The following is a 19630-nucleotide window of genomic DNA, read 5'->3' on the forward strand; positions in this document are numbered from 1 at the left end:
TGGCTGGCTCCATGTGTCCTCCTGTGTCCTGTCTCCATGTGTCCTCCTGTGTCCTGTCTCCATGTGTCCTCCTGTGTCTTGGCTCCATGTGTCCTGGCTGGCTCCATGTGTCCTGGCTGGCTCCATGTGTCCTCCTGTGTCCTGTCTCCATGTGTCCTCCTGTGTCCTGGCTCCATGTGTCCTCCTGTGTCCTGGCTCCATGTGTCCTGGCTGGCTCCATGTGTCCTCATGTGTCCTGGCCCCCCCACGTGTCCTTCTTTGACTGCCTCCCCGCATGCCTCAGCTTTTCCCCTCTATTTTCCTCCCTCCATGTGCGCATCTCCCCCCCCCCCCCCCCCGTCTCCGATATGCCCGGTGTAAATCCTTCCCCCCTGTGTGGGCAATCACTGTGCCTGGCTCCCCCGCGTGCCTTAGCTTTTCCCCTCTATTTTCCTCCTGCCCCCCTCCATGTGCGCATCTCTCCGCCCCCCCCCCCCCCCGTGTCTCCGATATGCCCGATGTAAATATTTCCCCCCTCCGGGTCTGCAGCTGCAGCGGCTTACCTAATACATGCCGCTGCGAAGTACTGATTGCGTCATCAGTAGCCGCGCAGTAGAGGAAACATATGGAGTAGCCGGGTGTCTGCAGACTTCGCGGCGGCATGTATTAGGTAAGCCGCTGCAGCTGCAGACCCGGAGGGGGGAAATATTTACATCGGGCATATCGGAGACAGGGGGGGGGGGGGCGGAGAGAAGCGCACATGGAGGGGGGCAGGAGGAAAATAGAGGGGAAAAGCTAAGGCACGCGGGGGAGCCAGGCACAGTGATTGCCCACACAGGCAGGGAATCCCCAATGGCGGCGGTTTATAGCGGCGGGCGTTCGCAAGTTGGGGATTCCCTGCCTTTGCCGTATAAGACGCAGGGACTTTTTCTCCCCATTTTTTGGGGAGAAAAAGTTCGTCTTATACGGCGGAAAATACGGTATATATATATATATATATATATATATATATATATGTATATATATATATATATATATATATATATATATACAGTGACTTGCAAAAGTGTTCGGCCCCCTTGAAGTTTTCCACATTTTGCCACATTACTGCCATGAACATGAATCAATTTTATTGGAATTCCATATGAAAGACCAATACAAAGTGGTGTACACATGAGAAGTGGAACGAAAATCTTACATGATTCCAAACATTTTTTACAAATCGATAACTGCAAAGTGTGGTGTGCGTAATTATTCAGCCCCTTTTGGGGCAGTCAGTTGCCCATAGACATTGCCTGATGAGCGCTAATGACTAAATAGAGTGCACCTGTGTGTAATCTAATGTCAGTACAAATACAGCTGCTCTGTGATGACCTCAGAGGTTGTCTAAGAGAATATTGGGAGCATCAACACCATGAGGTCCAAAGAACACACCAGACAGGTCAGGAATAAAGTTATTGAGAAATTTAAAGCAGGCTTAGGCTACAAAAAGATTTCCAAAGCCTTGAACACCCACGGAGCACCGTTCAAACGATCATTCAGAAATGAAAGGAGTATGGCACAACTGTAAACCTACCAAGACAAGGCCATCCACCTAAACTCACAGGCCGAACAAGGAGCGCAGATCAGAAATGCAGTCAAGAGGCCCATGGTGACTCTGGACGAACTGCAGAGATCTACAGCTCAGGTGGGGAAATCTGTCCATAGGACAACTATTAGTCGTGCACTGCACAAAACTGGCCTTTATGGAGGAGTGGCAAGAAGAAAGCCATTGTTAACAGAAAAGCATAAGAACTCCTGTTTGCAGTTTGCCACAAGCGATGTGGAGGACACAGCAAACATGTGGAAGAAGGTGCTCTGGTCAGATGAGACCAAAATGGAACTTTTTGGCCAATATGCAAAAAGCTATGTGTGGTGGAAAACTAACACTGCACATCACTCTGAACACACCATCCCCACTGTCAAATATGGTGGTGGCAGTATCATGCTCTGGGGGTGCTTCTCTTCAGCAGGGACAGGGAAGCTGGTCAGAGTTGATGGGAAGATGGATGGAGCCAAATACAGGGCAATCTTGGAAGAAAACCTCTTGGAGTCTGCAAAAGACTTGAGACTGGGGCGGAGGTTCACCTTCCAGCAGGACAACGACCCTAAAAATAACAATGGAATGGTTTAAAACAAACCATATCCATGTGTTAGAATGGCCCAGTCAAAGTCCAGATCTAAATCCAGTCGAAAATCTGTGGCAAGATCTGAAAACTGCTGTTCACAAACGCTGTCCATCTAATCTGACTGAGGTGGAGCTGTTTTGCAAAGAAGAATGGGCAAGGATTTCAGTCTCTAGATGTGCAAAGCTGGTAGAGACATACCCTAAAAGACTGGCAGCTGTAATTGCAGCAAAAGGTGGTTCTACAAAGTATTGACTCAGGGGGGCTGAATAATTACGCACACCCCACTTTGCAGTTATTGATTTGTAAAAAATGTTTGGAATCATGTATGATTTTCGTTCCACTTCTCACGTGTACACCACTGTGTATTGGTCTTTCATGTGGAATTCCAATAAAATTGATTCATGTTTGTGGCAGTAATGTGACAAAATGTGGAAAACTTCAAGGGGGCCGAATACTTTTGCAAGCCACTGTATATATATATATATATATATATATATATATATATATATATATATATATATATATATATATATATATATATATATAGATATATATATATATATACAATATGAGTAGGGAAATGAAACATCTAGAGCAGTGGTTCCCAACCTTTTATGAGGTATCGCCCCTTAGGGGAAGACGACTCACCCCTGTCGCCCCCCTTCTCTTAGTACGGTATACCCTTACGCCAGGTGGTGGTGCCAGTGGAGGGGGTAGCGCTGTGACAAAATATGTTAGGGTAGATAGAGGAGAGAGTACACTCCAAATGACCAACGTGATTCAATATATTATAAAAATACAAATATTTATTGGAAACCTTAATAAAATAATTTTTTCATAAAAAGTGTGCACCCACGAGGTGGTCGGCCGACCCTGCACTCTCATCCACCCAACCAGCTAAAAATAGCCGGTGACTCAACTACTTTGCGCCAATTCCCTTACCGGTGTAATGTCAGCTATTGCAGCCCCGCACGTTGTGCAGCCCCGCATGCGCAGTAGCCTGCGTCCCATTAAATTGTGCAGCCACATAAAACATCCTAAATATCTCCGCTTCCGCACCACGTACACTCCCGAAATTTTCAGGGGAGGCAGGGGACCCCCAGATCTAGCTCTGTGCCGAATTGCAGCCCCTGAGCCCTGCTGGTTCCCGAGACTGATTGCAGCAAACCTATCTTGGGAACTAGCAGGGCTCGGGGGCTGCAATTCGACACAGAGCTAGATCTGGGGGTCCCCTCCCTCCCCTGAAAATTTCGGGAGTGTACGTGGTGCGGAAGCGGAGATATTTCAGGTAAATAGTATCTAACTTCCCACTGAGCATGCGCGATACTCAGTGAGGAAGGCTGCTTCCGGGCTGCAATATCTGACATTACACCGGCGCGTGACCAACGAGCCCTGAGGAATTACGCAAATCTATCATGCACACTTGCATATTTTATACGGATCATATTTTTTGCCCATAATTTTCTTAAAAACGAGTGACACTGCGACACTTTATTTTTTCTGCCTTTTCATACTGATCGCCCTCTGTCACCCCCCCCACAAATATACCGCCCCACTTAGAACCCAAATCGCCCACCTGGGGGCGATCGCCCCCAGGTTGGGAACCACTGATCTAGTGTGTATAAAGTTCATTAGAAATCTTTAACAATAATAAAGTAAATGGAACTGTGTAATGACAATAATAATAATAATTAAAAACACCTTCAGTAGGGCTGTACAAAAACCCAAAACAAACGAAAAAACACATAATTTATACATACAGCAGCAGAAGCCATTAGCGGTAATACTGACGATAAACAATTGCACAGCTCACCTTATAAATCGTACATTTTCAGTACTTAGCAATTGAATGCAAAACTGAAGTTTGCCTTTCTAAAACAAAACGTATTTGGGATTATTCAGGTTGGGGAGAGCTCTGAGGTGTCCCACAATGCACCACGGTTGAGTATGCAAATCATTTCTTTGTTGTCCCTGATAGCTAAATGCACCTCCAGAACCGATGGAATGCAGTGATGTATCAGCTTGTTAATATTACAGAGCCAAACTAATCTAACATGCATACCGGCTGTTTCAGATTGGTTAATACTCATTAGTGCATGGCATGGATTAATGTGGCTGTATGGGGTAGGACTTGAAGCACCCAGAGTAACAGATTACCCAGCAAGCTCCTAGGAGTGTGTAAGGGGCTGAAAGACACCAAAAATAAAATAATGGGAACGAGGAAAAGAATCTTTTAAAAATACCTTGTAAATTTTGAGAAAATTGATTTTAAAGTTAAAATATTCAGCCCAGCGTAATATGTTGGTGATTTATAAATACAATAAATAAATAAAATAAATAATAAAATAGGAACAAAGTTTGTTGAAATGGGGTTAAATGACAGGTAATGTATAAACCTATCGGAAGTGTAAATTTACTTTTATCAAAAGATAGAGCAGTGAATTTCATGCTGGAGTTTCTGGGTGGTCAGTATGCAGTGTGTAATGACCACCTGGAAATCCGGTGGAAGTGGCAATACTTTGACCAGTGGGATCAAAACACATCCGCAATATTGCTGTATGAGGATCCCTAGCAACTATTCCTATGGACAGTAAAGTGGCAAGGCTATATACACTGTAGTCTGCACTTTGGAAGATGTCAGCGCTATAAAAATACTTAGTAATAATAAAAATGTTTATAAGGTTTTTTAGTACAAGTGCTATGTATTTGAGTTAGGTACATGGAGGATGATAGTCTGGGAGGGAGTTGAGGACATGGATGAAGTTAACGCCGAGGACCAGGAATACCTAACTTATCACCAGCAACAGAAGAGGAAGTGAGAGTATGTGAGAGTTGGATTTAAAGTTGGGCAAAGTATTTGAAGGTGAAATGTTTTTAGAAAAACTGAGACATTTATGCAAAGCTAAAAGAGGAGAAAGGAGCAAGGAAGATGAGATGGAGATGAATGCGCCTACATTAGGAGGATTCCATGTATTAAACTGTTTGGAGATGCACGAGAGAAAAATGTATTAAACTGTTTGGAAATGCATGAGAGAAAAGGCAAAATATTGTATAAAGTGAGATGAACATGCTGGGAGTGTGTGCAAAGAGCATAAGAAAACCAGGCAGGGACTGTTATCTCAGACTCCAGACTAGCGTTGTCTGGTGCCAGGTCAGTTCAGGTCATTTCCTAACAAATTCTTATATATTCAGCTCTAGTACACTGAGAAATGCACAATTTGTTTTGCATGATTTATTGCAATATTTTCTATCAGATTATAATCATAGTCAAACGGACTGAAGATTTCATGTTGTATTTATATACAGCTGCAGCTCCACCTTTCTGTAAGGATTTAATATGATATATTATGCTGCAGGAAATTCTTTAAGCACTCTCTTTGCCCATAGAGTACATGACCTGGTTTGTTTTATTGCTGATGCGTGAGGATATATCCCTCAGAAGACAGATGAAAAAGCATGAGGAAAGACAGAGAGGAGAAGACCTGAAGCAAGCAAAGCTATGGATGTGCATGAATGCAAAACACCCAGCAGGGATGTGAGGGGTTATATCTGTTGTAGGCTTCATGAAGTGTCAAAGTGCTAAAATGCTTCTTAAGCTAAGACTTGGTTGCTGACCTACTGTGTATAAATATCTGATTATTTATATTTGGCTCCAATGTCACTATATGATAAATCTTTGCAGTGGTTCAGTTATGCTGGACTTAATTATTTCTTACCCATCAATGCCTATAGATCCCCCCAGTGTAGCAAACTCACCAAATCATTCTTTACCAGTTTATTAAATGACTAGTGAAAGTGTTATCACATGAGTTGGGAGTGACAGTAATCCTCTCAGCATCAACCTGCACATACAGTATATTTTCCAACATTCATGACAGCAGTCTAAGTATCTGCTTTGACTAAGATGTCAATCAATGTTAACTACGCTGCTACACCCCCCCCCCCCCCCACACACACACACATACACAGATATCTGCCACCACGAGTTTTTAGTTGGAAGATGACCCACATACCAGATCAGCAGTGTGGCTGTGATTGTAACCCTTTAAGCAATGTCTGCAACTCCTACAACTAAGTTCTTGACAGACTGCCATGTTGCAAACAAGCAAAATTTTAATGAAACTTTACGGGAGCAGAGTTCAATTACTTCTCTATGCTTCAGAGCATGGAAAAGTGACTAAGCTGTTTTTAAAACATTTAATAAAAAATAAAAAAGGATAATGCATCAATATTTACAGAAAAAAAAATATAAACCAAAATTGAGCAAAGACACAAAATCGTTCCCAGTATGAATTAAAGAGGATTACAAAGATGAAGCAAGAATACTTAAGTTCCTCAGCTTTCGCTTGAACAGTCGTCCAGGTGGTTCAGTCCAGCTTTTATTAATCAGCCGGATTAACATTAATGTACATCCTCATTCTGTACATAACTCTCTGGTTTACAATGATTGGTCAAGTCAGTGAATTTATATACAGAAGAAGTCAGCAGTCAAAAGGTAAACAGTCTTTCAACTGGCCATTATTATGACTTAAAAGATTTGACCGATGTAAAAGTTCCAGTTGGTGCATTTGTTATTGGCCACAGTTAGAGGTCTGATTATAACGTGTGATTGCCTGTGGTTACTTTCTTTTCCCCCTCCTTTTTTTAAATGAAAATATATAGCACAATCATGTATTCCTGGAGAGTGGTGATCAAAGCACAGTGACCGAAGTCTCAGGCAACATGTTTTATTGCCCTCATGGATTACATCATGAATATGCGTTTTTTTGCAGTGGGGGGTGTGACAAGAGAGAACTGATTCACTGTATTGCATTACCCGGGATATTATGCATATTCTTCCTGATACTTTATATAATAAAAAAAAAATAATATTTGTAAAATAACCTCCTTTTTAAAATATTGACTCAGTACGTTGCGAACAACATCATATGACATAATGCCCATTTCCACTACACGCGGTGTGATGTGGCTAAATAGATGCATCACACCACTGTTGTACTGAAACCAATGCTTGGCAATGAAACAGTTGCGGTGCGGAGCAATCAGAGAATCATAAGCGGGCTGCAGATTTTCACACAGCCGCATCTGCCCGCCGTCACCTCCTATGCACTTCCGCATCGGGAGAAGTGGAGAGAAGTGGAAAGACGTGAATGGGAGCGGAAGTGATTTGATGTGACACGATAGCTGCACTGCATCCCTTCTTTCCAGTGGAAAAGGACCCTAATGCATTGCAGAAGGTAGGACTGCACTGGTCCTACCTTGCCACTAACCACTACTGCAAAATATTTTAGTTTATAACTACATGTTACGGTTTTTATATAAATCACTGAAGAGATTGTCAGTTATATATACTGTATATATACTGTATATTACTAAGAATGATTGGGTTGGTCTCTCTCTTTCTCTTTCCTTCAGACAGGAATGATTGTGCCTTCATAGATAGATGTAATAGGTAATTAGAAGTGAACAATCCCTTTATTGGACACGGCAATAAATGTGTTGATTGGACAGAGCTTTCGAACCAATGAGTAGAGATGGGCCGAACGGTTCGCCGGCGAACGGTTCCAGGTGAACTTCGGTGGTTCGCGTTCGCCTGGACCAGGAGAACTTTTGCAGAAGTTGGAATCGCCCCATAATGCACTATGAGGGTCAACTTTGACCCTATGCATCACAGTCAGCAGGCACATTGTAGCCATTCAGGCTATGCTAAGCCCTGGAGTCCCACCCCCCCTTATATAAGGCAGGCTTGCCGGCCATTACACTCACTCGTGTGCCTGCTAGAGACAGACTAGGGACAGCTGCTGCAGACTTGTTCTCCTAGGGAAAGATTAGTTAGGCTCTTGGTCTTGGCTTGCTTCTGGCTGATTGTTATTGCTAAAATAGCACCCCTCAACAGCTCTTTTGAGAGCTAATGTTTTCCAGATGGTTTTTTGTGTGTGTTGCTCACTGACATTATACAGCCCTATCTGTTGCAGCTGGACCTTGGTAATTGTTAATACTGTGCCAGCCAGGCCCTGCCTAACTATCTATACTGGGACACCTACCTATGCCTACCTAACTACTGGGGCACCTACTTACCTATATGGTAACACCTACCTACCTATACTAGGGGACCTACCTATGCCTACCTACCTATACTGGGTCTCCTACCTATGCCTAGCTAACTACTGAGGCACCTACCTATGCCTACCTACCTATACTGGGACTCCTACCTACCTATACTGGGTCTCCTACCTATACCTAGCTAACTACTGGGACACCTACCTATGCCTACCTACCTATACTGGTGTAACCCTGTGTGGGGTTCTTCTTTAACCTTGAGACACTATACTTTTCTTGAATATGGCAATAAAGAAAAGGCCAGGCATCAGAGCGTTAACTCAATTTATGTACATTAAATGTATAACAAGTTTAATTAAGTTGAGCTGTGAATGCAGAAAATATTTTTCCTAGAGGAAGATCTTGTCTTTAATTAATGTAAAGTGAGAGAACACACTTCTCTGTCCACTATAAGGCAATGTCTCACAATCTAATAGTAAGCAATGTGTTAACCTCTTTCGGTGACTGAACAAAGTTACAGCAGTAGAACACTTTCACTTTGCAGTACAACACTGTCTCTTTAAGGATTTTTCATGCACTAAACATTCACTGGTTAGGCTTTTCTTGGGACTGAGCAATGTCACAGCAGTAGAACACTTTCACTTTATAATACAGCACTGTCTCTTTAAAGATCCTTCATGAATAGAACATTCACCAGAACTGAGCGTCATTTATCAGTAGGATATTAGGATACCATCTCTTGGCAATAAGGTCTCTCTCAGGAGCTACATAGCACAAATAGTCTGGATGGCCTGAAACACACCTCCTATGCATATGATATATCAGTCTGTGTGGAGAGTGAGTGGGAGACTTATCTTGAGAGCTGCAGCCAGTGCCACATGCAGCTTGGCAGACTGGAGTCCTGTCTGTGGGTGCTGGGTGTCTGGCTCACTGCTTTCTCTACTGTTAGATGGTCCTCTCCTGAGGTATGCTCTTCCCTGCAGACAGCTGTACTTGGGGGTCCTCACTAGAACGTTTTTCTCCTTCAGGACAAGCTATAATCCTTTTCACAGGCCCTCTCTTCCTTCAGCACTCACTCTCTGCCCACCATGTGACCAACCTCTCTCCTCTAGCACAACAGCCCTCCCCCCTGCTCAAAACCAACTTTATTGTCCTAGAACAAAACAGACAGACATGTTCTGAGAGCACACACCCTCTCTGTTCAAGGAGTGTAGCATGCAGCAGTAAATAATTATTTGACTTGTTGTCCCACACAAATATGCATTTAAGAACCACTAGTATGCACTGTCATTATTGAGGGGGTTACACTGGGACTCCTACCTATGCCTACCTACATACAAGAAGATAATAAGGTCGTTGCTTCATTGTGGACAGACCATATTTGATCAGCTGGACAGTCACTGTTGTTCTATCATTGAGCTACCACAGCCCGGCGACCATATGGGCTGGAAAACTGCCACGGCCTGCACTCTGTTGTTTGCGGTGCGTTACACAGTGAGTTTGGTGTGTCAGTGTGAAGCAGAACTCTAATTACACTCCCTGATTGATGTATACACACCAAGATGTTTTAAAGCACTTTAGGCCTGCATTCAATGTGATTTCTGCCCTTAAAACGCTGCTTTGCGTCACATCCAGATTTTTCCCCAGGACTTTGGGCATGTATCCCACTCCGCCATGCCCCCTCCAGGTGTTAGACCCCTTGAAACATCTTTTCCATCACTTTTGTGGCCAGCATAATTTTTTCAATTTTTCAAAGTTCGCATCCTCATTGAAGACTATTGCGGTTCGCAAACTTTTCCGCGAACCGAACCTTCCGCGAAGGTTCGCGAACGGGGTTCACAAACCTAAAATCGGAGGTTCGGCCCATCTCTACCAATGAGCACCTTTATAAATGTATTACACAGGGAAATTATTGGTTGTTGTCCAAAATTTCATGCATATACATTACTTAAGTGTCTCTAGAGAATTTCAATGTTGTATTTAAAGTGTACTTGAAGTGATATAAGACATGATAAGATAAACATATACACATATAGTACTGGTCCCACTAAGACATTATCTGAAGTCATTTTCTGTTTACTAGTACAGCAAGAGTTAAACAAACTTCAATTGTTATCTATGCAAGCTAGCTTGTCTGAGCTTGTCGAGCAACTAGTTAAATTAAGTCCAGTTTTCTGAAAAGTAAATAGAAGTTAAAAGCTTATATCTGTCAGGAATATTTGAGTGCAGAAAAGTATAAGGGGCTATAGTTGTGCTTCTTTTGCAGATAAAAAGGCAAAGTGTGGATTCTAAACAGTAGCTGTGACAGTCTGATGTAATTTTAAGAATACACCTATAAAACTGAAAATAAAAATATGAGACTCTTTTCTACTAATGATGCTCTATTTTATCATCTGTACTACCAGGGCAGTTTCTAGGCTGTAGAGCTCCTAGGGCAAGGGTGTAAAAATTATGCCACCCCACGTCGATTCAGGGACACTATTGCGATGCGATAGTAACATTGCCCGATATGATGTCATCAGGGGGCACTGTTACTTTGAGATGGAAAGCAAGGGACTAGGAAGTAAGTACATGCGGAACGTGGATCCCGACAAGACCGGGAAAATACCGAGTGCAGTATTTTCCAGACAAGATTTTTTTATCGCACTGCTGTTTATGAATCAAGGCCAATGTGAGTGAACATATCCAGCTGCACACTCTGCATGCACCCTCCTGATGCTGTGCCCCAGGCAATGCTTGCCTCAAAACAGTTATGCAAGAGTTTTTAAAGTAACCCATGCACAAATATTACAGAGGGTGCAAGCATATTGGTTATTTGTAATAGGGGATATTCAGAGCCCATTAATAGGGTACCTTAATATAGTAGTCGTTGGTACTTATTTGGCAGAGATTTCATTTCCTCCATTCTCATATTCCACTTTCATCAGAGTTCACAAGTTCTTTTTTCCAAACATTTTTCAGTTTTTGTGAAGATAATGCTGGAGTGGTCTCATCTCTATTTAAAAGGAAAATTAAAGCATAATATGCAGATGATTATTTTTTCTCCCAAAAAAATTAATAAAAATCTGTTCCAGCTAGGTTGGGAGGATAGCAAGACCAAATAACAAAATGAGTAACTAATGGGTCAGATTTGATTTTCTCTGTTCCTTAGCAGCTAGGAATCAAACATTTGAAGTATACAGGGAACATGAAAGAAAGGATTTTTGGGGGGATGACTGTACTGTGAGTGTATTGTTAAATAATGTGATAAAGAGCTCCATCTGAGGGTTGCTTCTTAATATAGGTATTTCAGTTTTAACTGTCTCACACCAAAAAGACTCAAAATAAAAGTAGATCAAATGTAAGTGATTGAAAGTACTGAAATCTCCCCAGCAATGTGGTCGACTGATCCTATTTATTTATAAAGGACTTCCTTAACATAAATATATAACTTGAGTCTTGAGCTTATAGAAGAGACAGGATTTAAAGGAAATATGTTCTTACACTAAACATTTAATGAATAATGTATTCTAAAAAAAATGAGATGATGCACAAAGAAAAACAACTGTATGGTATAAGTGAAAGGGAAGCCATATGAGACTTGGAAACTTTAAAAGATGTGGGTAGTGGTGGAAGTGTGTATATATATATATATAACTAATTGTTATGAGAAATTTGGAAAAGTTCAGATTTTTTTTTAGACTTTACTAAAATAAAATAGACATCAAATCTTGTGATGAGGCAGTGATACACTACAGTGATAATGGAGGGAACATAGTTCTTTGGACCAAGGAACCTTATACGACTGAGGCTAAGTGGGACCTAAATGGCCCAGGTGTCTGTTTGAAATTGTGTGGTGGCTGCTTCCCAGATATAATTTCAAAGCCTGATAACATTTTGAAGAAAACGAGTGAGATAATTACAGGTGAAGACTTTCAATTTATGTCTACATTTAGTTAATGAGTACCAAGTTTTTAAGAAATAAAAACATGCAGCCAACCTAGATAGACTTCCCATTGTTTCCAGGATACAGGGCCCATTGGAGTGAGGTGGTATTTTCTAAGTCACTTTCTAAGTCACTAAGTCATGTTTAATAGTTGCCATGCTATGTAAAGGATACTGGAAACCCATTGTGTTTGCTCTTTGATTTCAAAGTGGAAAATGAGGACCTACTCGTGGAGTTACGTGATTGGGTGACATACAGACTGATGCACAGAGGGTAGCGACCGTCAAACTTTCATAAACTGTATGTCTGTATACAATAACCTGTAGTGAGAATAATAGATGGACTAACACAGGTCCTTATGCCATCAAGCCTATACATATAATTCAGTGTTGTACTGGACTGATCTGTAGATGTTTATTTTGGATCACTTATAGTTTAAGAGGTGAATGATTATTTTTGGTCTGAAGAAAGAACCCAGCTGGACATGGAAAGTACCTGTTGAATATAGTTTCTGTGCCTTGGTTAAAGAGGAACTCCAGTGAAAATAATGTAATACAAAAGTGCTTAATTTTTAATATAATTATGTATAAATGATTTAGTCAGTGTTCATGATAAATTTTTTCCTCTCCCTGATTTACATTCTTACGGTGACATTTTTACTGCTGGCAGGTGATGTCACTGGAAGGAGATGCTGCTTGCATTTTTTTGCAGTTGGAAACAGCTGTTATTTCCCACAATGCAATGAGGCTCCCACAGTGTGATGTCAGTACCTCAGTAGTGTGAAGCGCTGACATCACTGTGGGAAGGGTTTCACCACGAAAACCCCTGATGATCTGTTTGTGAAAAAGAAAATATTTCTCATGGAAAAGGAAGTATCAGCTACTGATTAGGATGAAGTTAAATTCTTGGTTATGGTTTCTCTTTAGGTTTTATGAATTCATCATGTGTTGTTTAAGTGTAAAAGCAATTATCCTGTAAATGAACGATTGCCATATATTACTAACTAGCTGGTCACCCGGCGTTGCCCGGGTATGTAATTGGCTAGTGTTAGCTCTGTCCACTTTTTCTAATCCTAACACACAATTACTCAATGATGACCTAGTTTGTGAGCTTTGCGGTCTTTGGCATCAATAATTGGCATTGAAATGAAATAAATCTAATTGGCTGTGGCTCCACTCCTTTGAAAATCAATAGGTGAATTTTGATTAGCTTTTGTAGGCTCCACCCACTTTTCTGAATATTAATCCCAGTCACCCAGTGACCAACAGTGCAAAGTTTAAGAACCCTGCCATTGACAGACAGTGTAAGAATGGCTGCAGTTTACATTCTGGCAATTAAATTTGTATTTTTCTTCACCCACTGATGTCCTAATGTTTCCCGGGTATGTATTTGGCTGCTGTTGGCTGTGGCCACTTTTTCTAACCCTAACACACAATTGTCAATAGTCAATGACCAAGTTTGTGAGATTTGTGGTCTTTGGCATGAATAATTTTCATTGAAATGAAACACATCTGATTCGCTGTTTGTGGTCCCACCCCTTTTCTAAATATTTAACCCCAGTCACCCAATGATCAACTGTACCAGGTTTGAGGCTTGTGCCATTAACAGTGCAAAAATGGCAGCAATTAAATATTTGCCTTGAAAATCAATAGGTGAATTGTGATTGTTTTTTGTAGGCTCCACCCACTTTTCTGAATATTAATCCCAGTCACCCAGTGACCAACTGTGCAAAGTTTTAGAACCCTACAATTAATAGTGTAAGAATGGCTGCAGTTTACGTTTTCCAAGTGAAATTTGCGTTTGTCTCCACCCACTGAAGACTCGGCATTGCCCAGGTATGTATTTGGCTGGTGCTGGCTCCGCCCACTTTTTCTAACTCTAACACAAAATTACTTAATGACCAAGTTTGTGAGCTTTGCGTTCTTTGGCATCAATAATTTGCATTGAAATAAAATAAATCTGATTGGCTGTGGCTCCACCCCTTTTTTGAATTTGAACCCCAATCATCCAATGGCCAACTGTACCAGGTACAGGTGATTAACAGTGCAAGAATGGCATCCATTAAATATTCCCCTTAAAGATTAATAGGTGGATTTTGATTGGCTTTTGTAGGCTCCACCCACTTTTCTGAATATTAATCTCAGTCACCCAGTGACCAACTGTGCAAAGTTTGAGAACCCTACCATTAATAGTGTAAGAATTGCTGCAGTTTACATTTTCTCAGTGAAATTTGTATTTGTCTCCACCTACTGATGACCCGGCATTGCCCGATTATGTATTTGGCTGGTGTTGGCTGCGCCCACTTTTCCTAACCCTAACACACAATTACTCAATTACTCAATGACCAAGTTTGTGAGCTTTGCGATCTTTGGCATCAATAACCTGCATTAAAATGAAACAAATCAGATTGGCTGTTTGGGGCTCCACCCCCTTATATAAATTTAAACCCCAGTCACGCAATGATCAACTGTACCAGGTTTGAGGCTTGTGCCATTAACAGTGCAAGAATGGCAGCAATGAAATATTCCCCTGAAAAATCAATAGGTAATTTTTGATTGTTTTTTGTAGGCTCCACCCACTTTTCTGAATATTAACCCCAGTCACCCAGTAACCAACTGTGCAAAGTTTGAGAACCCTACCATTAACAGTGTAAGAATGGCTGCTGTTTACATTTTCCCAGTAAAAATTGTATTTGTCTCCGCCCACTTATGACCCTGCATGGCCCACTTATGTATTTGGCTGGTGTTGGCTGTGCCCACTTTCCTAACCCTAACACACAATTAATCAATTACTCAATTACCAACTTTTTGAGCTTTGCAGTGTTTGGCAACAATAATTTGCATTGGCTATTTGTGGCTCCACCCCCTTTCTGAAATTGAACCCCAGTCACCCAATGATCAACTATACCAGGTTTGAGGCTTGTGCCATTAACAGTGCAAGAATGGCAGAAATGTAAATATTCCCCTTGAAAATCAATAGGTGAATTTTGATTGGCTTTTATAGGTTTCAACCACTTTTCTGATTAATAATCCTGTTCACCCAATGACCAACTGTGCAAAGTTTGAGAACCCTACCATTAACAGTGTAAGAAAAACAAAAGTTTGCTTTCTTAAAACAGAAAGAATTTGCAATAATTCAGGTTGGAGTGAGCTTGAGATGTCTCCCAGTGCATCACTGCTGAATATATGCAAATTAACCATTGTTACCCTTAGAAGCTAAACACACCTCTAGAACCGCTGGAATGCTTTGATGTGTCAGTTTGTTAATTTGTACAGAGCCATAATAATCTAACATGCATACAAACTGTTTTGGAATTTTTTTTATTTTTTTTTATTTTTTTTAGCCTTTCAGATTAAAATCACTTAAAAACCAGCCCTCACGCGGATCTCTCCATCAGGTTGGCAGCGATCTTGCCCTTCCTTCACTGTTCAATCATCATGCCGGCTTTTATTAAGTCTGTTCTTTATCAATAAAAAGAAAACAAAACATTTTAGAGCAATGAGCTCCACTCATTTTGCTTCCACAATTCTTGCGCCTTCTCCTCTCCAACACCTTTTTTTTCCGCCAGGTACACCACATACAATCTTGCTAAGAAAATATTGCACACTGCTTCAAGTGACAACTCCTCCTTCTGGAATACTATTAAGTTTCTTGCATCCCACAAAACTTCCTTAAGTACAGAGAACACAATCCACCCCTTCCTATTCTTCTCCTTTGCACCCAGTGACACTCCACCCATCACCATTGAAAGAGATGTGACCCTAACCTCCACCACCACCTCTAAAAATGTCCTCAACTTCCTCCGAAAACCCTTTGCAAAATCACAATCCCAAAACACGTGGTCCACATCCTCTTCCCCTCCACACCCTTCTCTTGGACACCTTCCTGAGGGAGTCATACCCCTCAATTTACAAAAAAACCCTAGTAGGGAGCGCTGACACCAGAGCCATCCAGACAACATCTTTTTGCCTGTTTGTTATTCCTTTAATACTCATTCTTTTCCATACTGTCTCCGCTTGTCATTCCTTTTATATAACATATTATATCATTTCTTGTGATCCATTTTTTTATATTCTGCTTGTTTATGTCTGTTAAGGCTGCTCCTGCCATATTGAAATTGTCCAGAATTCCTTTAACTTTTTGGTAGCATGATGTATAGTGAATGCAACAGGCTTGCTCAAATCCTTAGCGACCCATCCCAACCTGTTCCACAACCATCCTCCCAAGTACCTCACAAAATCCTTCACCCTCCCCTCTGACTCCAACACTCTACGGACAGACACCAGATAGTGCAGAGACAAAAAGGAAGCAACATCAGGGAAATCCCAACCACCCAGAGACACACCCTTGTGAACCGTCACCCGTGCCACCCTTTCCATCTTTGAACCCCAGAAGAAGACAAACAACATTCTCTGCACCTCTTGCATCCACCTTCCTTTTGCCAGGAGGCAAGACCAAACAAAAATACAACAACAACGGCAATATCACAGCTTTCACCACCAACACTTTCCCTGAAAAGGACAACTTCCGCAACCTCCACAAATTCAACTTTCTTACCACTTTTCCTTTCACCTCATCCAAAGTCTTTCTACCTTTCATCTCTGCATCAAACACCACACCCAACACCTTGATCTCCTGACTCACCGGCACTTTCTCCACTTTCAAAGGTACAGGCCTCCCAAAGGAAACCAGTTGGGACTTCTCCCAATTCACAGCCATTCCAGACATTCCACAAAACACCTTCACATGCAAATTCACCCTGTCAATATCAGCCTGAGACCCGCCCACAAACGACACATCATCCATATAAGCCAAATACTTCACCTGCTCTCCACCACCACCTGGCACAACAAACCCTTTCACCACTTTATCCCGCTGGACATACCTCAGCAAAGGCTCCACCACACAAATAAAAGCCATAGGCAACAGCGGACACCCCTGCCTGACTCCGGACAAAACGGGGAATGACCTGGACAAAACCCCATTTACCAAGACTTGGCTCGAAATTCCAGTGTAAAAACTTCTAATAACTTTTAGGAGACAATCAGGGACCCCTAATTTTGCCATCACCCCGAACAGGAAGGAGTGTGATACTCTATCAAATGCCTTTTCCAAATCGATACCCTCAATGACCATCGGCACTTTATTTTCCTGTGAAAAATGTATCATGTCCCTTAACAAAACCAGGTTATCGACGCTTCTTCGACCGGGGACCGCACAGGTCTGCCCCTCTCCAATCATAGATGCTATCACACTCCTTAACCTGTTTGCGACCAATTTCGCCACTATCTTGTAGTCCACATTCAACAGCGAAATCGGCCTCCAATTTTTTATCAATTTTTTGTCTCCTTTCTTATAAATCAGGGTGATGACTCCCTCCCGTCCAGAAGAAAAAACCTCCTGGACCACCTCCACCACTTCCCCACCAATGATAGGCCAGGTCCACCTAAAAAACTTCACTGGGAGCCCATCCTTCCCTGGAGTCTTGCCTGTTTGCATGGCACCCACACCTCCTCCGTGGCCACCGACTCTTTCAACTGCTGCACCTCCAACGGATCTAAACACTCCTCCAACACCTCATCACAATACTCTTCCACCTCCACATCCGACACAACATTCCGTCCTCCATACAAATCCACATAAAACTTCTGCACCTCTTCCACCACCTCAGAGCCAACCACTTCTTTCTCATCCACCACCACTGACTCTAACACTTCCCTACTGGACACCACCTTCTTAAAGAAGAAACGGGAGCAAGACTCCCCCTCTTCCAAATCTCTCACTTTTGCCTGATACACAATCCTCTTCCCACGCTCCATCAACATTCCCTTCATTCGCTGTCTTGCCTCCTCCAACTCTTCCTCCACCTCATACCCCCATACCTTCATCTTCACCAGATACTGCAATCTCACTTTCCACCTTTCTTCCTCCTCTCTCTGCAAACACCTCTTCTCATACGCCAGATTCCTGAAAAAGCCATAAATCCTCCTCTTCACCCAATCCCACCATTCCAACAAATCTACAAAACCTCTCTTCCGGCGCACCCATCCTGCATATTCCACCCTAAATCTTTCAAGTACATCCACATCCTCCAACAACTCCACATTCAACTTCCAGACTCCCTTCCCAAACACCACTCTCTCCGACGCTTCCAGGGAACAAAGAATGGCTCTGTGATCAGAAAAAGTGATCTGGTGATAAGAGACAGCAGAAACCAACACATACCTAGAAAGTAAAAAGTAATCTATGCGTGACTTAACCGTGCCCGTATTTGAAAAGTAAGTATATTCCCTGTCCCTACTGCCTGCCGCCAAAGCTGCATCCTGCAGTCCAAAATCTGTCACAATCTGGTTGAGGATCCTACTGGTGGAGTCCAGCTTGTTCTCTCCTGACCCCACTCGATCCCCAACCGATCTTATACAGTTCAGATCGCCGGCCACAATGGTCTTAATGCGGCCTGGCAGATTGAACTTGAGCACCTCCAAAAACTCCGCCCTCTCTTTCTTGTCTGCAGGAGCGTAACAGTTAAAAAGACGGTACTAGGAACCAAAAAAATAAAAATTCACAACCATCATCCTTCCCGGAATGATGACAGCATGTGACAAAACCTTTATGCCTGGGTTATTAAACAGCACGCCAATGCCCTCATTCCTACTCTGGCAGGCAGGGGACCAGATGGCATTGCCCCCTGCCCATTCCCCAGAGCCTGGTACCGTCTTCAATATACTGTACACTCCTGCAGACAAAAAATATCCGCCCTAAAATTTGCGAGGTCCTGCAGGACTGCAGCCCGGCGGTATGAGGAGCCGATCCCCCTCACATTTACAGACAGCAGGGACAGCACCATCACCAAAAGACACCACATGCTATGCACCCTACACTCAGCCATCATCACTTCTTGGATGCCCTGGGACTCTTCCTTAAGCCCACTGTAGCGGGCTCCTGCTTTCCTTTTCTATTTTTCTTCCTTTTTTGTTTCTTTGACTCCGCCATATTCCAGTCCTCTGGACCAGAATCTCCAGCAGCACTTGGCCCAGGCACCTCTGGGTTAATCCTCCTAGCTGGTTTGGTGTTTTTCCAGCTAGTGGGCACAGGAGACTGCGTCATATCAACTTTTAACTCTCCCTCAGAAATGTCACTGACAATACGCATTTTTGACACATGGGTGTCATCACTCTCTGATTCCGTCACAGCCTCTTTTCTTTCCTGATAAGGTGGTGGATAATCGCTGTCACTCTCTTCTATCACCACCTCTTTCTCCCCTTCCACCTTCCCAGGGTCAGTTATGTCCATCTCACTCTTCTCCTCCTCATTTGCATAACCTCCTCCCACTTCCTCTGACATCATGCTGGCTGATTTCCCTCCTTTATTTGAATTTGGGGAGCCGTTTTTTTTGGAGGGAAAAGAGGGAGTCCCCTGCTGGGATCTCCCCACAGCAGTGTCAGCCTTTATCTTTTTCCCTGCGCTTTTCACAGGGCTGGAATGTGCTGGCAGAGTC

The 19630-nt window shown here is 42.5% G+C and overlaps 1 long non-coding RNA gene across 1 annotated transcript in view; it reads right to left on the minus strand.

Moving 5' to 3' along the window:
- LOC137568689 (uncharacterized) overlaps positions 1 to 9308 on the minus strand; it is a 225288-nt gene extending 215980 nt beyond the window's left edge. The window contains exon 1 of the long non-coding RNA XR_011030984.1: positions 9010 to 9308. This is a non-coding gene — a long non-coding RNA (uncharacterized lncRNA). The remainder of the gene's footprint in view (positions 1 to 9009) is intronic.
- Positions 9309 to 19630: the final 10322 nt, after the last annotated feature.

Source organism: Hyperolius riggenbachi, chromosome 1 (assembly GCF_040937935.1).
Source record: "Hyperolius riggenbachi isolate aHypRig1 chromosome 1, aHypRig1.pri, whole genome shotgun sequence".
Taxonomy (NCBI): Eukaryota; Metazoa; Chordata; class Amphibia; order Anura; family Hyperoliidae; genus Hyperolius; species Hyperolius riggenbachi.